This window comes from Colossoma macropomum, unplaced genomic scaffold (genome assembly GCF_904425465.1).
Source record: "Colossoma macropomum unplaced genomic scaffold, Colossoma_macropomum, whole genome shotgun sequence".
NCBI lineage: Eukaryota > Metazoa > Chordata > Actinopteri > Characiformes > Serrasalmidae > Colossoma > Colossoma macropomum.
Window position 1 is genome coordinate 441253 of NW_023494808.1, and position 13389 is coordinate 454641.

The 13389-nt window shown below is 38.4% G+C and overlaps 1 long non-coding RNA gene across 1 annotated transcript; it reads right to left on the reverse strand.

Annotated features, from left to right (window-relative positions):
• Nucleotides 1–5911: 5911 nt before the first annotated feature.
• Nucleotides 5912–6898, reverse strand: LOC118798380. Its single transcript, XR_005005998.1, has 3 exons — nucleotides 6810–6898; nucleotides 6124–6241; nucleotides 5912–6025 (listed from the first exon to the last, which is right to left on the reverse strand). It is a non-coding gene; the product is annotated as an uncharacterized LOC118798380 (long non-coding RNA).
• Nucleotides 6899–13389: the final 6491 nt, after the last annotated feature.

Genomic DNA, 13389 nt, shown 5'->3' on the forward strand with positions numbered 1-13389 from the left:
CACTTTAGTCTGATCTATGGAAATAATCTGGAAGACAAGGTGGGAGAAGAACTGACTGATTAAATTTTGCTTAAATTTTGGTTGAATTTTGTTTTACAGTTAACTTAAAAGAAAAGTGGCCAGAGCACCCCCTAGGCTTGAGGCTTGACCCTTAATGCTAGTATCACCAGTTCTCATCAATCGCGATTGTGAATGAGTTGGACAATTTAAATGTCTGAAAACACATTACTTGCAGATTTAAGATGAAAAAGTTTCACAATGTGTTTTCTTTTAAAAGGTTTTTGTTTCATTTATAATGTGAGTCTTTAATGAACCCTGAAATGTAGTCTGGCTTTAGAACATTCTGTAGCAGTACGACATCAATTTTTTTATTCTACTTGTCATCATGCTTGTTAAACTGATAAAATCATGCTGCAGCCTTCGACAAAAGGATTATATCATATAATTACATTAGTTGTTACAACAAAAAAGCTCCATAACTACAGAAACAGTAATCTTTAGGCTATTTCATATGGTTACACTTGAACTATTTTATTATTTTAACAAGAAGTGATTCATAGGCTATACACATAGGTTTTATCAAACCTACAACAAAAACTAACAAACCACACCAAAACTACCAAACCATACCAAGAAATACAATAGCATATCAAGAGCTACCAAACCATATCAAGAACAATAAACTATACCAAGAGCTACCATGCCATATCAAGAACCACTAAACCATATCAAGAACTAGCAAACTATTTCAAGAATAATCAAACCATATGAAGAACTTCCAAACCATACCAAGAACTACCAAACCATACCAAAAACTACCACACCATATCAAGAACTATCAAACCATATTAAAACCAATAAACTATACCAAGAGCTACCAAACCATATCAGAAACTACTACACCAATCAAGAACAATTAAACTGTACACAGAGCTACTAAACCATACCAAGAACTACCAAACCAAGATCTACCAAATCAATTCATACCAAAAACTATCAAATCAATCCACAAAACTACCGAACCAAATCAAAAAATACCAAACCAAACCAAGAACTACTAAACCAAACCAATTCAAGAACTACCAAACCAAACCAAGAACTACTAAACCATACCAAAAACTACCAAACCAAATAATGAAAAATAATGAATTACCAACCCAAACTACAAACTACAAACTACTAAGTCATACCAATAACAACCAACTCACACCAAGAGCTACCAAAGCATACATACAGAGAACAAAAAAGTTAGTTTACAGGTTTTTGGCCAGAAAGCCTGTTTATTTTCTCCAGGTTAAGCAGGCATGGTGGAAAGTATGGTGTCACAACTTAACATGCTGTGCTGAAATGGGTTACTGGAGTAAGATGACCATTATTCTGCAGTCTGTGTTTATGGCTCCATTTTCTGTGTGCACTCAAAACAAGTTCAGATGGCATGCTGGTGGCAATGGAAAGCAGATTTTCCTTTTCTGTATATGAAAAACTCCCTGCTCACTCCCTCCCCTAACCGTCCACGATAGTACTGTCAATCAGGATGACTAGGGCATGCGATCAGACAATACCGCACATGATATCATAAGCCTATTGCTCCCTACTATTTGTGTTTGGAAGACTGGCTCACAATGAACTGGAAGAGATGCAAATTACATGTTGTACAACACAATATGCTCTGTTGCCCCCAGACATTATATCAATGTTCTAAATGATTGTCATAAAAACACAGCAATATATGCATTATGAGTTAAAGTCTGTCATGCTGATAACATCATTGATCCTCATCCCAGAAAGTGGCACCGACACTGAGCCATGGGTTTTATGATTTAATTGTTCTTTCATTTACGTTATATTTCTCATTAAAAAATTACATTTTATTTGTATTACATTTTGTATTTGTATTTTATTTATATTACATTTTAACTACTGTACTTACATAAATGCACAATGACTGTTTTACAAAGGTTTCAGCTTTGAGTCATATTTAATCCGTTCATCAAAAATGTTCTCTATAGAGAAACAAATGGCAGTTCAAACTGTTTTGGTTGCATTTTCCTTCCATGTGTGTCTCAGAATCACTGGAGTTAAAGGTGTTTTATGCAATTTGTAAATGTGTGTATTTGTGAGTACCTTCTGTACGTATGTTTCTTGAAGGATCACTGGGGCTGTCAGAATGTTGGTGATGAACGTTGGATTCTGGGACACGGTGAGAAGCTCAGTGGATGGGATTTTAGAGATGGTTGCTGAGGGAACACCTCCGACAAGCGTGCCCAGAGTCACCAGGGAGGTGCCAGTGTTGATCTACCAACCACCCAGTTAAAAAGGAGTGTTAAAGAAATCCACAAACCCAAATTCAGAACCAAAGTCATGAGGAATTACAGTATGTATCTATAAGCTTGAGCAATATATACACAACAAATCATTGCCTTGGCTTTGCACATTGAACTTAAAACTGAAGTTCAATTGCTAGACTGTCACCCTGCATTCCGATCATTAGTTAATGATTTCTCTCCATTGTAATACATGTTTCATGTCAGTGCCAGAGCATGTCCTGGAGAACCGCTTGTTATTTAATGCAGAGAACTGTTAGTTACACCAAACAATAGTCTCTTATCTCAGGTATGTAACTGACCCAAGAAGGGGCTTGTATGGAGGACTACAAGGTCCATGTGCTTCTTTCCTGGCCAAATAACAAGGGTGTGCCAACTTTTACTTGATACTTTATTGGCAATTTCAGCTCTACTTGACACTGACACAGCCCCTCTTCTGTCTGCTCACTGCAGATCCACACCCGATCTACATTCAGAACCCATTATCTTTTGCATGAGAGAATGCCTTTGATGAGTGTGCCCAGGGCCACAAAGGTCTCTATGTACCCAGCCTGTCTAGTAATTCTTCTACACTTGTGGTATTAGCTTACAGTAGTCTGAAGTTTAACAAATTTATTCATCTAATGGTACAAAAGATCAAACTAAAATATCTGAGGGCGATTAAAGTACAGCACTTAAACTAAAGGATTAGTGATTATTTCTGGTTTAACACAACATGATAGTATGTATATTATCCCTGAAATGTGTACAAAAAGGGCTGGCAGAGTGTGTCTACTGTGCAGAATCTGGTTTTGAGCTTACTAAGTTGGGACACTGCTGTAGTTTTGAAAGAGGTTTCCTGTTCTTCCTTGATGCAGGATTTCAGCTACTCTACAGTTCAGGATCTCCTTTGTTGTATTTTTCATTTCATAATGCACCAAATGTCATCAGTGGCTGACAGGTCTGGACTGCAGGCAGGCCAGTTTAGCACTCAGACTCTTTTACTACTGAGCCATGCGTTTGTAATATGTGCAAAATGTGGTTTGACATTATTTTGCTGAAATAAACGACTAATAAAGGACTTCCCTAAAACATACATCTTAAATGAGCTCAGGCCCAGAGAAGGCGACGGTGTTTCTGGATCCTGTTTATATATGATTTGCATAGTAGAGTGCATTCGAGCATGGAATGACAAATTGCGTTGACAGACAGTGGTTTTCGGAAGTGTTCCTGATCCCATGCAGTGATTTCCCCAACAGAATTGTGTCTGTTTTTAATACAGTGACAAAGTAACCTAATTAGTTGTGAGATGTTCAACCAGGTGTTGTTTTGGCATTACAAAACTTTGCCAGTCTTTTGTTACCACTGTCCCAAATTTTTTGAAACATGTTGCTGGAATGATATTCAAAATGAACACAAAAAATGTCCTAGTTTCAACTTTTGACTTTCCTTTGTACTATTTCAATTACAACCCTAATTCCAAAAAGATTTAGATGCTTTGTAAAATGTAAATAAAATTTACAATGATTTGCAAATTCCCTAGACCCATATTTTATTCACAATAAAACATAGAACACATATCACATGTTGAAATTAAGACATTTTACCATTTCATGAAAAATATTAACTCATTTTGAACTTCATGGCAGCAAGTTGGGACAAGGGCATCAAAAGGCTGGAAAAGTAGGTGGTAGTAATAAAAAACAGCTGGAGGAGCAATTTGCAACTAACTCACATGACTGGGTATAAAAAGAGCAATTTAGAGAGGCTCTCAGAAGCAAAGATGGGCAAACGTTCACCAATCTGATAAAAACTGCATTTATAAATTGTTGACCAATTAACATAAAATTGCAAAGACTTTGGATATCCCACCATTTCCAGTACATAATATCATCAAAAGATTCAGAGAATCTGGAGAAATCCCTGTACACAAGGGACAAGGCCAACGGTCAATATTGGATACTCGTGATCCTCGGGCCCCTTTAGGCAGCACTGCATTGAAAACAGGCATGATTCTGTACTGGAAATCACTGCATGGTCTCAGGAACACTTCCAGAAATCATTGTCTGTGAACACCGTTCACTGTGCAATCCATAAATGCACGTTAAAGCTGTATCATGCAAAGAAGAAGCCATATGTCAACACAATCCAGAAACGCCGCCGTCTTCTCTGGGCCAAAGCTCATTTAAAATGGACTGAGGCAAAATGGAAAACTGTCCTGTGGCCAGATGAATCAAAATTTTTAATTCTTTTTGGAAACCACGGACACTGCATCCTGTAGACCATCCAGCTTGTTGTCAGCACACAGTTTAAAAGCCTGCATCTCTGATGGTCTGGGGTTGCATTAGTGCATATGGCATGGGCAGCTTACACATATGGAAAGGCTTTATCAATGCTGAACAGTATATAGAGGTTTTAGAACAACATATTCTCCCATCCAGACAGCGTCTCTTTCAGGGAAGGCCTTGCATATTTCAGCAAGACAATGCTAAACCACATACTGCATCCATCACAACAGCATGGCTTCACAGAAGAAGAGTCCAGGTGCTGAACTGACCGGCCTGCAGTCCAGACCTTTCACCAATAGAAAATATTTGGCACATCATGAAATGCAAAATCCGGCAAAGAAGACCCAGAACTGTTGAGCAGCTAGAATCCTACATCAGACAAGAATGGGGCAACATTCCTCTTCCAAAACTCCAGCAATCTGTCTTCTCACTTCCCAGATGTTTACAGAATGTTGTTAAAAGAAGAGGGGATGCTACACAATGGTAGACATGGCTCTGTCCCAACTTTTTTGAGATGTGTTGCTGCCATCAAGTTCTAAATGAGTTAATGTTTTTCACGAAATTGTAAAATGTCTCACTTCTGATATGTGTACTGTGTTCTACTGTGAATAAAATATGGGTCTATGAGATTTTTAACTACGTTTATATATATTTTACACAGCGTCCCAACTTTTTTGGAATTGGGGTTGTAAATACACAAACACACATATTTTCTAAGCCGCTTATCCTCCTGGGTCTCAGGGGGAAGCTGGAGCCTATCCCAGCGGTCATTGGGCAGAAGGCAGAAAAAACCCTGGACAGGTCACCTGTCCATCTCAGAGCATTCAATTAAATGCAAGATTTTAAATAATTTGCACATCATTGCATTTTGTTTTTATTTACATTTTGCGCAATGTTCCACCTGTTTTGAAAACAAGGTTGTACAAACTTTCTACACTAAAATGTTAAAAGTTCTCTCCTTTCCTTACTGCTACCGTGATCCTAGTTGGATCAAGTTCATGTTTAAGATGATGAACAAATGAATGAATGAATAACACAAATGTATGGTGTAATTATAGAGTTGACCTGGCCTTGCTCATAGAGTGTATTGCATTGTATACAATAAATGTAATGTCTTTAAAAGTGGGTGCTCTAAATGAGAGCACTGCACTGGCCCTGGTTCCAGGATTATAATGAAGCATTATGGCAGTGTGTAGTGTCTAGTGTGTAATGTACACTCACAGTGAAGCCAGCGTTAGTGATGCTCTGGATGATGTTGTTGACCTGACCCTGGTTCCAGCCTGTGATGACGCTGAGTACTGGCAGGGTACTGTTAATGATATTGGGGATAGCATCGCTTATCTGGCCCTCACTCAGACCAATGCTCTGGTTGCCGAGCGACTTGATGGTTTCCGTGGACAAAGTGGGGAAGTTTGCCACAAGAGCTGCTGTGGCCTGAGTGAAGAGGAGGATTATGGGTAACTCACACTATTACAGAATGACTGATTATAGAACACAAATGGTGAGAAAATTAGCTTAACTGATCGATTTACCTCTGGACTAATTTGTTGGCAGGATTTCTTGAGGCTGTCCAGGATTGTCTGACTGTCTGTAGCATTCAGAGACACAAATGCAGAACCAGGAGCTCCACACAGGAGGACACCTGGCAAACTACACACAAACATAAACAGGTAAACGACTGAACAAGTAAACAGATAATATGTGTGGCAATAAACATAAGAGAATCGAAGGACAGGTTCTGTGTGGTTGACAAAATGTTTGTTGTATATTATGGATCCTGGGAGGGTTGAAGTTAGGATTCTGGATGTATAGCTGTAGTATTTAGTGTGTAGTGTGGTACCTGAGGGGACTGAGGTTAGGATTCTGGATGTATAACTGTAGTATTTAGTGTGTAGTGTGGTACCTGAGGGGACTGAGGTTAGGATTCTGGATGTATAACTGTAGTATTTAGTGTGTAGTGTGGTACCTGAGGGGACTGAAGTTAGGATTCTGGATGTATAGCTGTAGTATTTAGTGTGTAGAGTGGTACCTGAGGGGACTGAAGTTAGGATTCTGGATGTATAACTGTAGTATTTAGTGTGTAGTGTGGTACCTGAGGGGACTGAGGTTAGGATTCTGGATGTATAACTGTAGTATTTAGTGTGTAGTGTGGTACCTGAGGGGACTGAGGTTAGGATTCTGGATGTATAACTGTAGTATTTAGGGTGTAGTGTGGTACCTGAGGGGACTGAGGTTAGGATTCTGGATGTATAGCTGTGTGCCGTAGTATGTGGTGACGTTGGATGAAATCCCTGAGTTGTTAAAAAGCTGAAGATTCTCTGAGTTTACCAGGAACACACCAATCTACAGAAGACAGTCAGACTCAGTAAGGTATAAGTAGTGTTGCACCAATAACATTACTATATTGGCATCAGTTCTGATACTGGCACTTAAACATGGTATCAGTATCTGCAATAGAGAATACAGATATGATGAGGCACTTTCTGACACACATGTGCAATTAGGTGCACACAGATGGACCTGAAGCAGTGGCACAGCGGTGGTGTGGGATGGCAAGCAGTAGTAAAAATGTTCATTAAAAAATATTGCCGGTATTTTAGGGGGGAGCTAGTAGTGGGAGGTATATTGGTTAGAATTCTTCTTAAAGTATTACAGTTTGCCACGAATGAGCTGACCTACATTACAAATCACTGGTCAAATGTTATTCCCTGTAGCTGAATGTCAGTCTGGGATGTTTTAGTAATCCCTCATCTGCTGTTGTGTACTACTCACTTGAGTTAATGTTAGTCCAGGTTTTATTAAGGGCGTGAATGTTAGAGAGATGTTTGGAAGGAACAGTCAGTCTCTTGGTGTAATGATAGTATGATGAGGAAAAGTCTGCCCTCATCATCTCTGATCTCATTCATAATGAATGGTGGTGCTTTAGTGATTTCAATGCAGTAGTCACTTTTTGATTTATTTTAAATGAAAGAAGTGTGTTTATAAAATGTTTACTTTTAAACAGATGTAAGAGGGAGTTGTTGAGACCTTGAGCCACAATCAGACTTAGCATACTTTGGGTGAATGATTTGGGAAGGATATCAAATTACAATTTTTCAGATTATTATTGTAGCCTCGATTTGAATTGTGATTATATTCTATTAATTAAAATTCAGACCAGAATATCAACTTTTTCTGGTTTGAGGCTTGACTCATAAATACATTGCGCCAAACAGGCAGTAATGACAGTAGTATTTATTGAACTCCAGTAGAGTCTTATGCGATTGTACACGACGTATGAATCACCATTGTCACACTTGACATGTTTTATTTGTGACACAGAACAAATAAAACAGTTTTTGCCAAAATAAAATATTTAAAAAGTGCATTTGTGTAAATATCAGGATGTATAGGCCTATTAGGTTGGATAGAGTTAGTATCAGTATTGGTGAATGCTTGAAGATCAGGTATCGGCATAAGTGTGCAACTATGTCTGTGTGTTACCTGGCTGCTTGATACGAAGGACTGGAGGTCAGTGAGGGAGATGAAGGTGATGAAGAATCCAATGTTGTTGGCAAACCAAGCAGTGGAGTTCAGAAGGGGATCAGAGGAGTTATAGCAGCGGGGAGTCCCACCTGCAAGATACCACAGAAATACACATATAGACACATACATGAATGTAAATATGTGCAAAATAAAACATACAGTAATGTAGCTGTGCTTACCACTGCTGTTCAGATAAGCCTTTATAGAGCTGTACACAACAGCTGGAGTAAAATCAGTGGCTGAGAAATTATAGTTGTTCCCCAGGATTGAAACCCTGCTCACAAAATACAATGATGAGTAATTTCACTGAACTATTTTACAGAAAAAAAAAGTTTTTTTTTGTGCTAAGAGAACAGTTTGACGCTACACCAAACAAAGACTCACAGTTTCCTGTATGACAGGCAGGATGCGCCGCTAAGCTGGGTGGGGCTGATGAGCTGAGAGCTGAGGAGGGGCAGGTACTGAGCCAGTCTTACATTAAACCACTGAGCCACCTCATCCTGAGATGAGGCGCTGAGAGCACGAGACCAAACGCACCCCAAGGTCTGTCTGCCCACAGCTGCAGATCCAACTGGCTGCTGCACAGAGAAACAGAGGGAGGAAAAAGAGAGAAAGAGACAGAAAAGAGAGATTTACATATGGGTCGCTGCAGAGACTTAAACTGAGTGAGAAACAGCAGAAATGAATGAATGAAAAAGGACACAGCTGTACCGTCTCCAGGTACTGGTTGGTGCTGTTGTAGTTGTTGAGGAGTGTGCAGAGATCTGACCCATTCCTGACTGTGTTTGGGCCATTTAGAAACTTGCTCAGTTCTCCTGGAGAGATGGAGCCCAACAGCTACAGAGCAGAGAGGAGAGCAACTCAGTCAACTCAGTCTCACCATTGCTGACAGTTTCTCATGGCCACATTAGTAACAGTAATAGGAATGACTCATTTGCATTTGTATTACTGACTAGCAGTATCACTGAATGATTTATAGAATGTTCCTTCTGGTAGATTGTATTAGAGGATGATTTTATTGTATTAGTAATTATCAATTTTACAATTATTTTTGGCTATATTAACAATGGACTCACAATCTAGATTACTAATTATTAGTACTACTGAGGGATCCATTGATTGTCTTAGGCACTAGCAGTATTTGTAGGTGATTTATTCAGTATAATATTGATGGCCTGTCACAGTCATGAAATTTTACCTGACAATTAATTGCCATAGCAATAACTGTGATTAACAATTTAACTTTCTCTATTTGTTCATATTATGCAACTATTAAAGGTTTACATTAAAGTAAAGGTTAATGTGGTCAAATTTGCTATCTTGCTTCCAAGCTGTCAATATTTAGTACCTCCTAACCAACAAAGCTCTGCTCACTGCTGCCCTCTAAAGGTGGCTGTGCACCTGTTAGAACTTTTGGTGTTTTTTTAGGACGTGTGACATTATTTACACATATTTCCATCAAACTAACTGATGAAGGCTCACTCCCCTATGGAAAGAATACATTCTAAACATGTTTATCAAAGGTATTTTTGCAATGCATAAAAATGGCCAAAACATGTCATTGTTAAATATGTTTTTAAAATGCATTTGTGTATATGTTATTACACTTTTCAGTTATATATATATATATATATATATATATATATATATATATATATATATATATATATATATATAAAATAAAGGTTACAGATTTAACTAAACTCCTGTGATCTGCATTGTACTTTATATTAACTATGTACATATGCAGTAAGACACTCACACACAATGTATTTGAGTTAAACAAGACATCAAATCATAACTGTATTTTCACACAGTATCAATACCTACAACACTCGCTTCTGTCATGTTAAAGGACCATTTGATCATTTTTAAAATTAAGATACTGGAACACAAATTCATTTCAAAAGGTATCAAACAATAAAGTGCATTAGACAGGATTCTGGCTGTTTTCATACATGTTCAAAAGTATTTGAGAAATGTATTTCTCACACATTTATTTTTGTATGGTGCATTTATATGTATAATATTCCTTCATACATTTTAAAATAAATGTATTTGGTTAATACTGCAATATATTATGAAATTCATTTTAGTATTTAGAATGTTTTTTATTATGGACTGCAATGTATTTTTACATGTATGTCAAATTTACAAAAATATTTTTTTTTCCAGATGGGTCCACTGCCATTCGGTTTGTTTTGAAATGTAAATGTATAATTTTGAAAGCTAACAACTGTGGGACAAAAAAGTAACTGCGATCAGGTGATTGTGTAATGACTGTAAAAGGCCTACTCTTCAGCTGTACTTCTAGCTGATACCTAGACGTAAGTACCTCTTGCTGTCGACTGGCTGGTATTAATGACAAAAGGGTACTCAGGTCAGGAAATCCAAAACTAAGGAAGGAGTTCTTGAGGAAGACATAGAAGCTTCCGCCGCTATAGCAATGCAGACCATTTGGCCCTGTGGAACATAAAACAGCGACAAAACAATCAAAACAGTGTGTATTTACATTTTTTAATTTGCACTCTGTGAGCATGAGAGTGTGCATGTTATACCAGTGAGGAGCTGCTGGATGTTGCTGAAGATCTGGGTCTGTGTGTCGCTGTTGAAAGATGATCTCAGAGAGTCCAAACTGCTCACTCTGTTACAGCACAGGAAGAAGTTCATCAGTCACGCTACACAACGCTAAACACATGAGCTCTAAACAATCAGCAGAAATGAAACACTGCATTAAATCTGCCAAATCCAAATACGGTATTTAAAGAATTTCTTACGCTGTCTGGATGAGGTTGCAGCTTCTGCCTCTGATGATGTTGAAGTATGGTGTTACATCGGCAGAGGAGAGGCTGGAGAGGAGGGGCCTGAGCCGAACATTCACCCACTGCAGCACTTCTGAATCAGGCAGTGCTGCAGAGGACAGCCCACCTCTCACTAGAGCTGCCTGGAGGAAAGCTTCCTTCACCTCACTGGAGTACAGTGACGCATTCCGCTGAGAAAAAAGACATTTTACCAAACATACAAAGAGAAGAGGTTAGAAATACATGCCAAAGACAGTACTAACTAAAGCACAGTCTACACCACCTGGCCAGCTTATTTCTTGCACCTACACTAAAGTCTGTGAGCATCCAGGCTTCACATCTATACTGAAAATCTCTTTCCAAAACCACCTTTAATATGAAGTTTGTTTCAGTAACAGATATTGCAACAATGATTCTATTCAGCCACAAGAGCACTAGTGAGGTCACACACTCACTGATTTTTGGTGATAAGGCCTGACTCACAGTCAGCATTCCAGTTCATCCCTAAGGTACTGGATGTGCAGGCCAGTTGAGTTAATCCACACCGAACTCACCAAACCATGTCTTTATGGAGCTCACTTTGTGAAAGAGGGGCACTGCCCTGCTGAAACAGCCTTCCCCAAACTGCTGCCACAGTGCTGCAGTTCTCTAACACAGTTCTCTAAAATGTCACTGTATGCTGTAGCATAAAGATAAACAAAACCCAATCCCTGAAGCACCTGATGATCAGTGCTTGTGCTGAAAATGCTTCCAAAAGCAGTTTTGGATGTGATATTGAATATTGTGACCAAGGATAGACCTTTTTTACACTCTCTGTGCTTTACAACGTCATCAATTGACTTGGGCATGGATTCCTTAAGGCGCTGGATATGTCAAGCGGGGTAAAGGTGAAAATGTGCAGTTGCTGCAAATAAAACAGCTGCACAGTTTTCTTGTAAATAACCCTTTCCCAGAGGTGTAAGTAACAAATTATATTTACTCTTGTTACTGTAATTGAGTACAGTTTTCCCTGTAACGGTACTTTTTGGAGTAGAATTAAATCATAGTACTTTTACTCTTACCTGAGTGCATTTTTAATGAAATACTTTTACTTCGCTACTTTAATTTTCATAACGTTACAGAGTAAAAATAAATTATGAGCGTGTCAGCTCAGAAACCAATAAAAACAAAGCGCAGTTACCTTTAAAAGATTCACCAATTAAAAAACAGCAGCTCCGGCAGGAAAAACAATACAGAGATGGCCAGTTTAGTGGAGACGGAGAGAGGAGAACTTAACCAGCACACACGAGGAACAGACCGCATCCAAACGGTCATCTGTATTCATTTAACATGAACTAAAGAAAACGGCGTTATTATCAGTGGCCAAACATGAAAAATCTGCTGAGATCTGCTCTCACAACTTGACTACAGCCTGAGGCAGCTTTAGCCGAGCTAGCTAATCCGAGCTAAACAGGTACCGTGTTTGTGGGTTTCTTCTTTCTTTTATAAGCTTCTGTTTATTAAACTTAAAATCTGTTGCGTATGTTTTATTATAGTGTCTGACAGCTGCTTTAGCTAACAGGTGTCACCCGCAGACACAGATACAGCATAGTTTAGCTGTTGTTTTGGAGATAAATGGTTGTGAACGGCTGTATGACAAGAAATCTAGGCTAATACAGGTTCTTCATAAACTCTGGACCATGATTCTGTCGCGTTGTCGGTGTTACTAATTAAGCAAGCCACTCATAATTTTGAATTTCTTTTAAATGAACTTAATTAAACAGTAACAGCCTCTGCACAGTCTTTCAGGGATTCTAAAATACTTTATTGGAAACAGATAAACTAGGAAGTCTTATATAATCATCTCACCATGAAATGCATGCAGTTTAATGCAAACCTTGCTCCTTACAGGGTTCACAGAAAGGTGTGTAACTGTGCACTAGCAGAGCGTACTGTGATCAGCCTCAGCTCTCAGAACTTTTACCCACATATTGTCGTGTTTCACTTAAGTGTTTTTCTGTACAGATTTTTTGCAGTGTCAGTGGAAATATGAAAAAGTAACTAAGTAACTTGAGTACTTAAGTAGTTTTAACTGCTCATTTACGCTTACTTCAATAATTTGCATGATTAAAAATGACCCTGGATTTGAATATCCAGGCAACTTTTGGGCACTCCTCAGCAGTCTATTTTTCATATTCCTCTGACTACAGGAGAACGCTCTCTCAAAGTTCACTGACAACATTTGGACACCACATGGTTTCAGCTGCTGGAGCCTTAGAGGTACGTTTTGAGTAGGCTTTATCTAATAATAATTATCATGGTATTTTCTAGTTAGAAAATTGTGATTATTGATTATAACAAATACATGCAGTCCGCTGCAGCTTTGACATACTTTGTATATATTTTGTATATATTTTTAGTGTATGTTTTTTTTCAATGGACATTAATTGTTTTAATGAAAATTTTATAAGACTACAATTAAATAACATAACA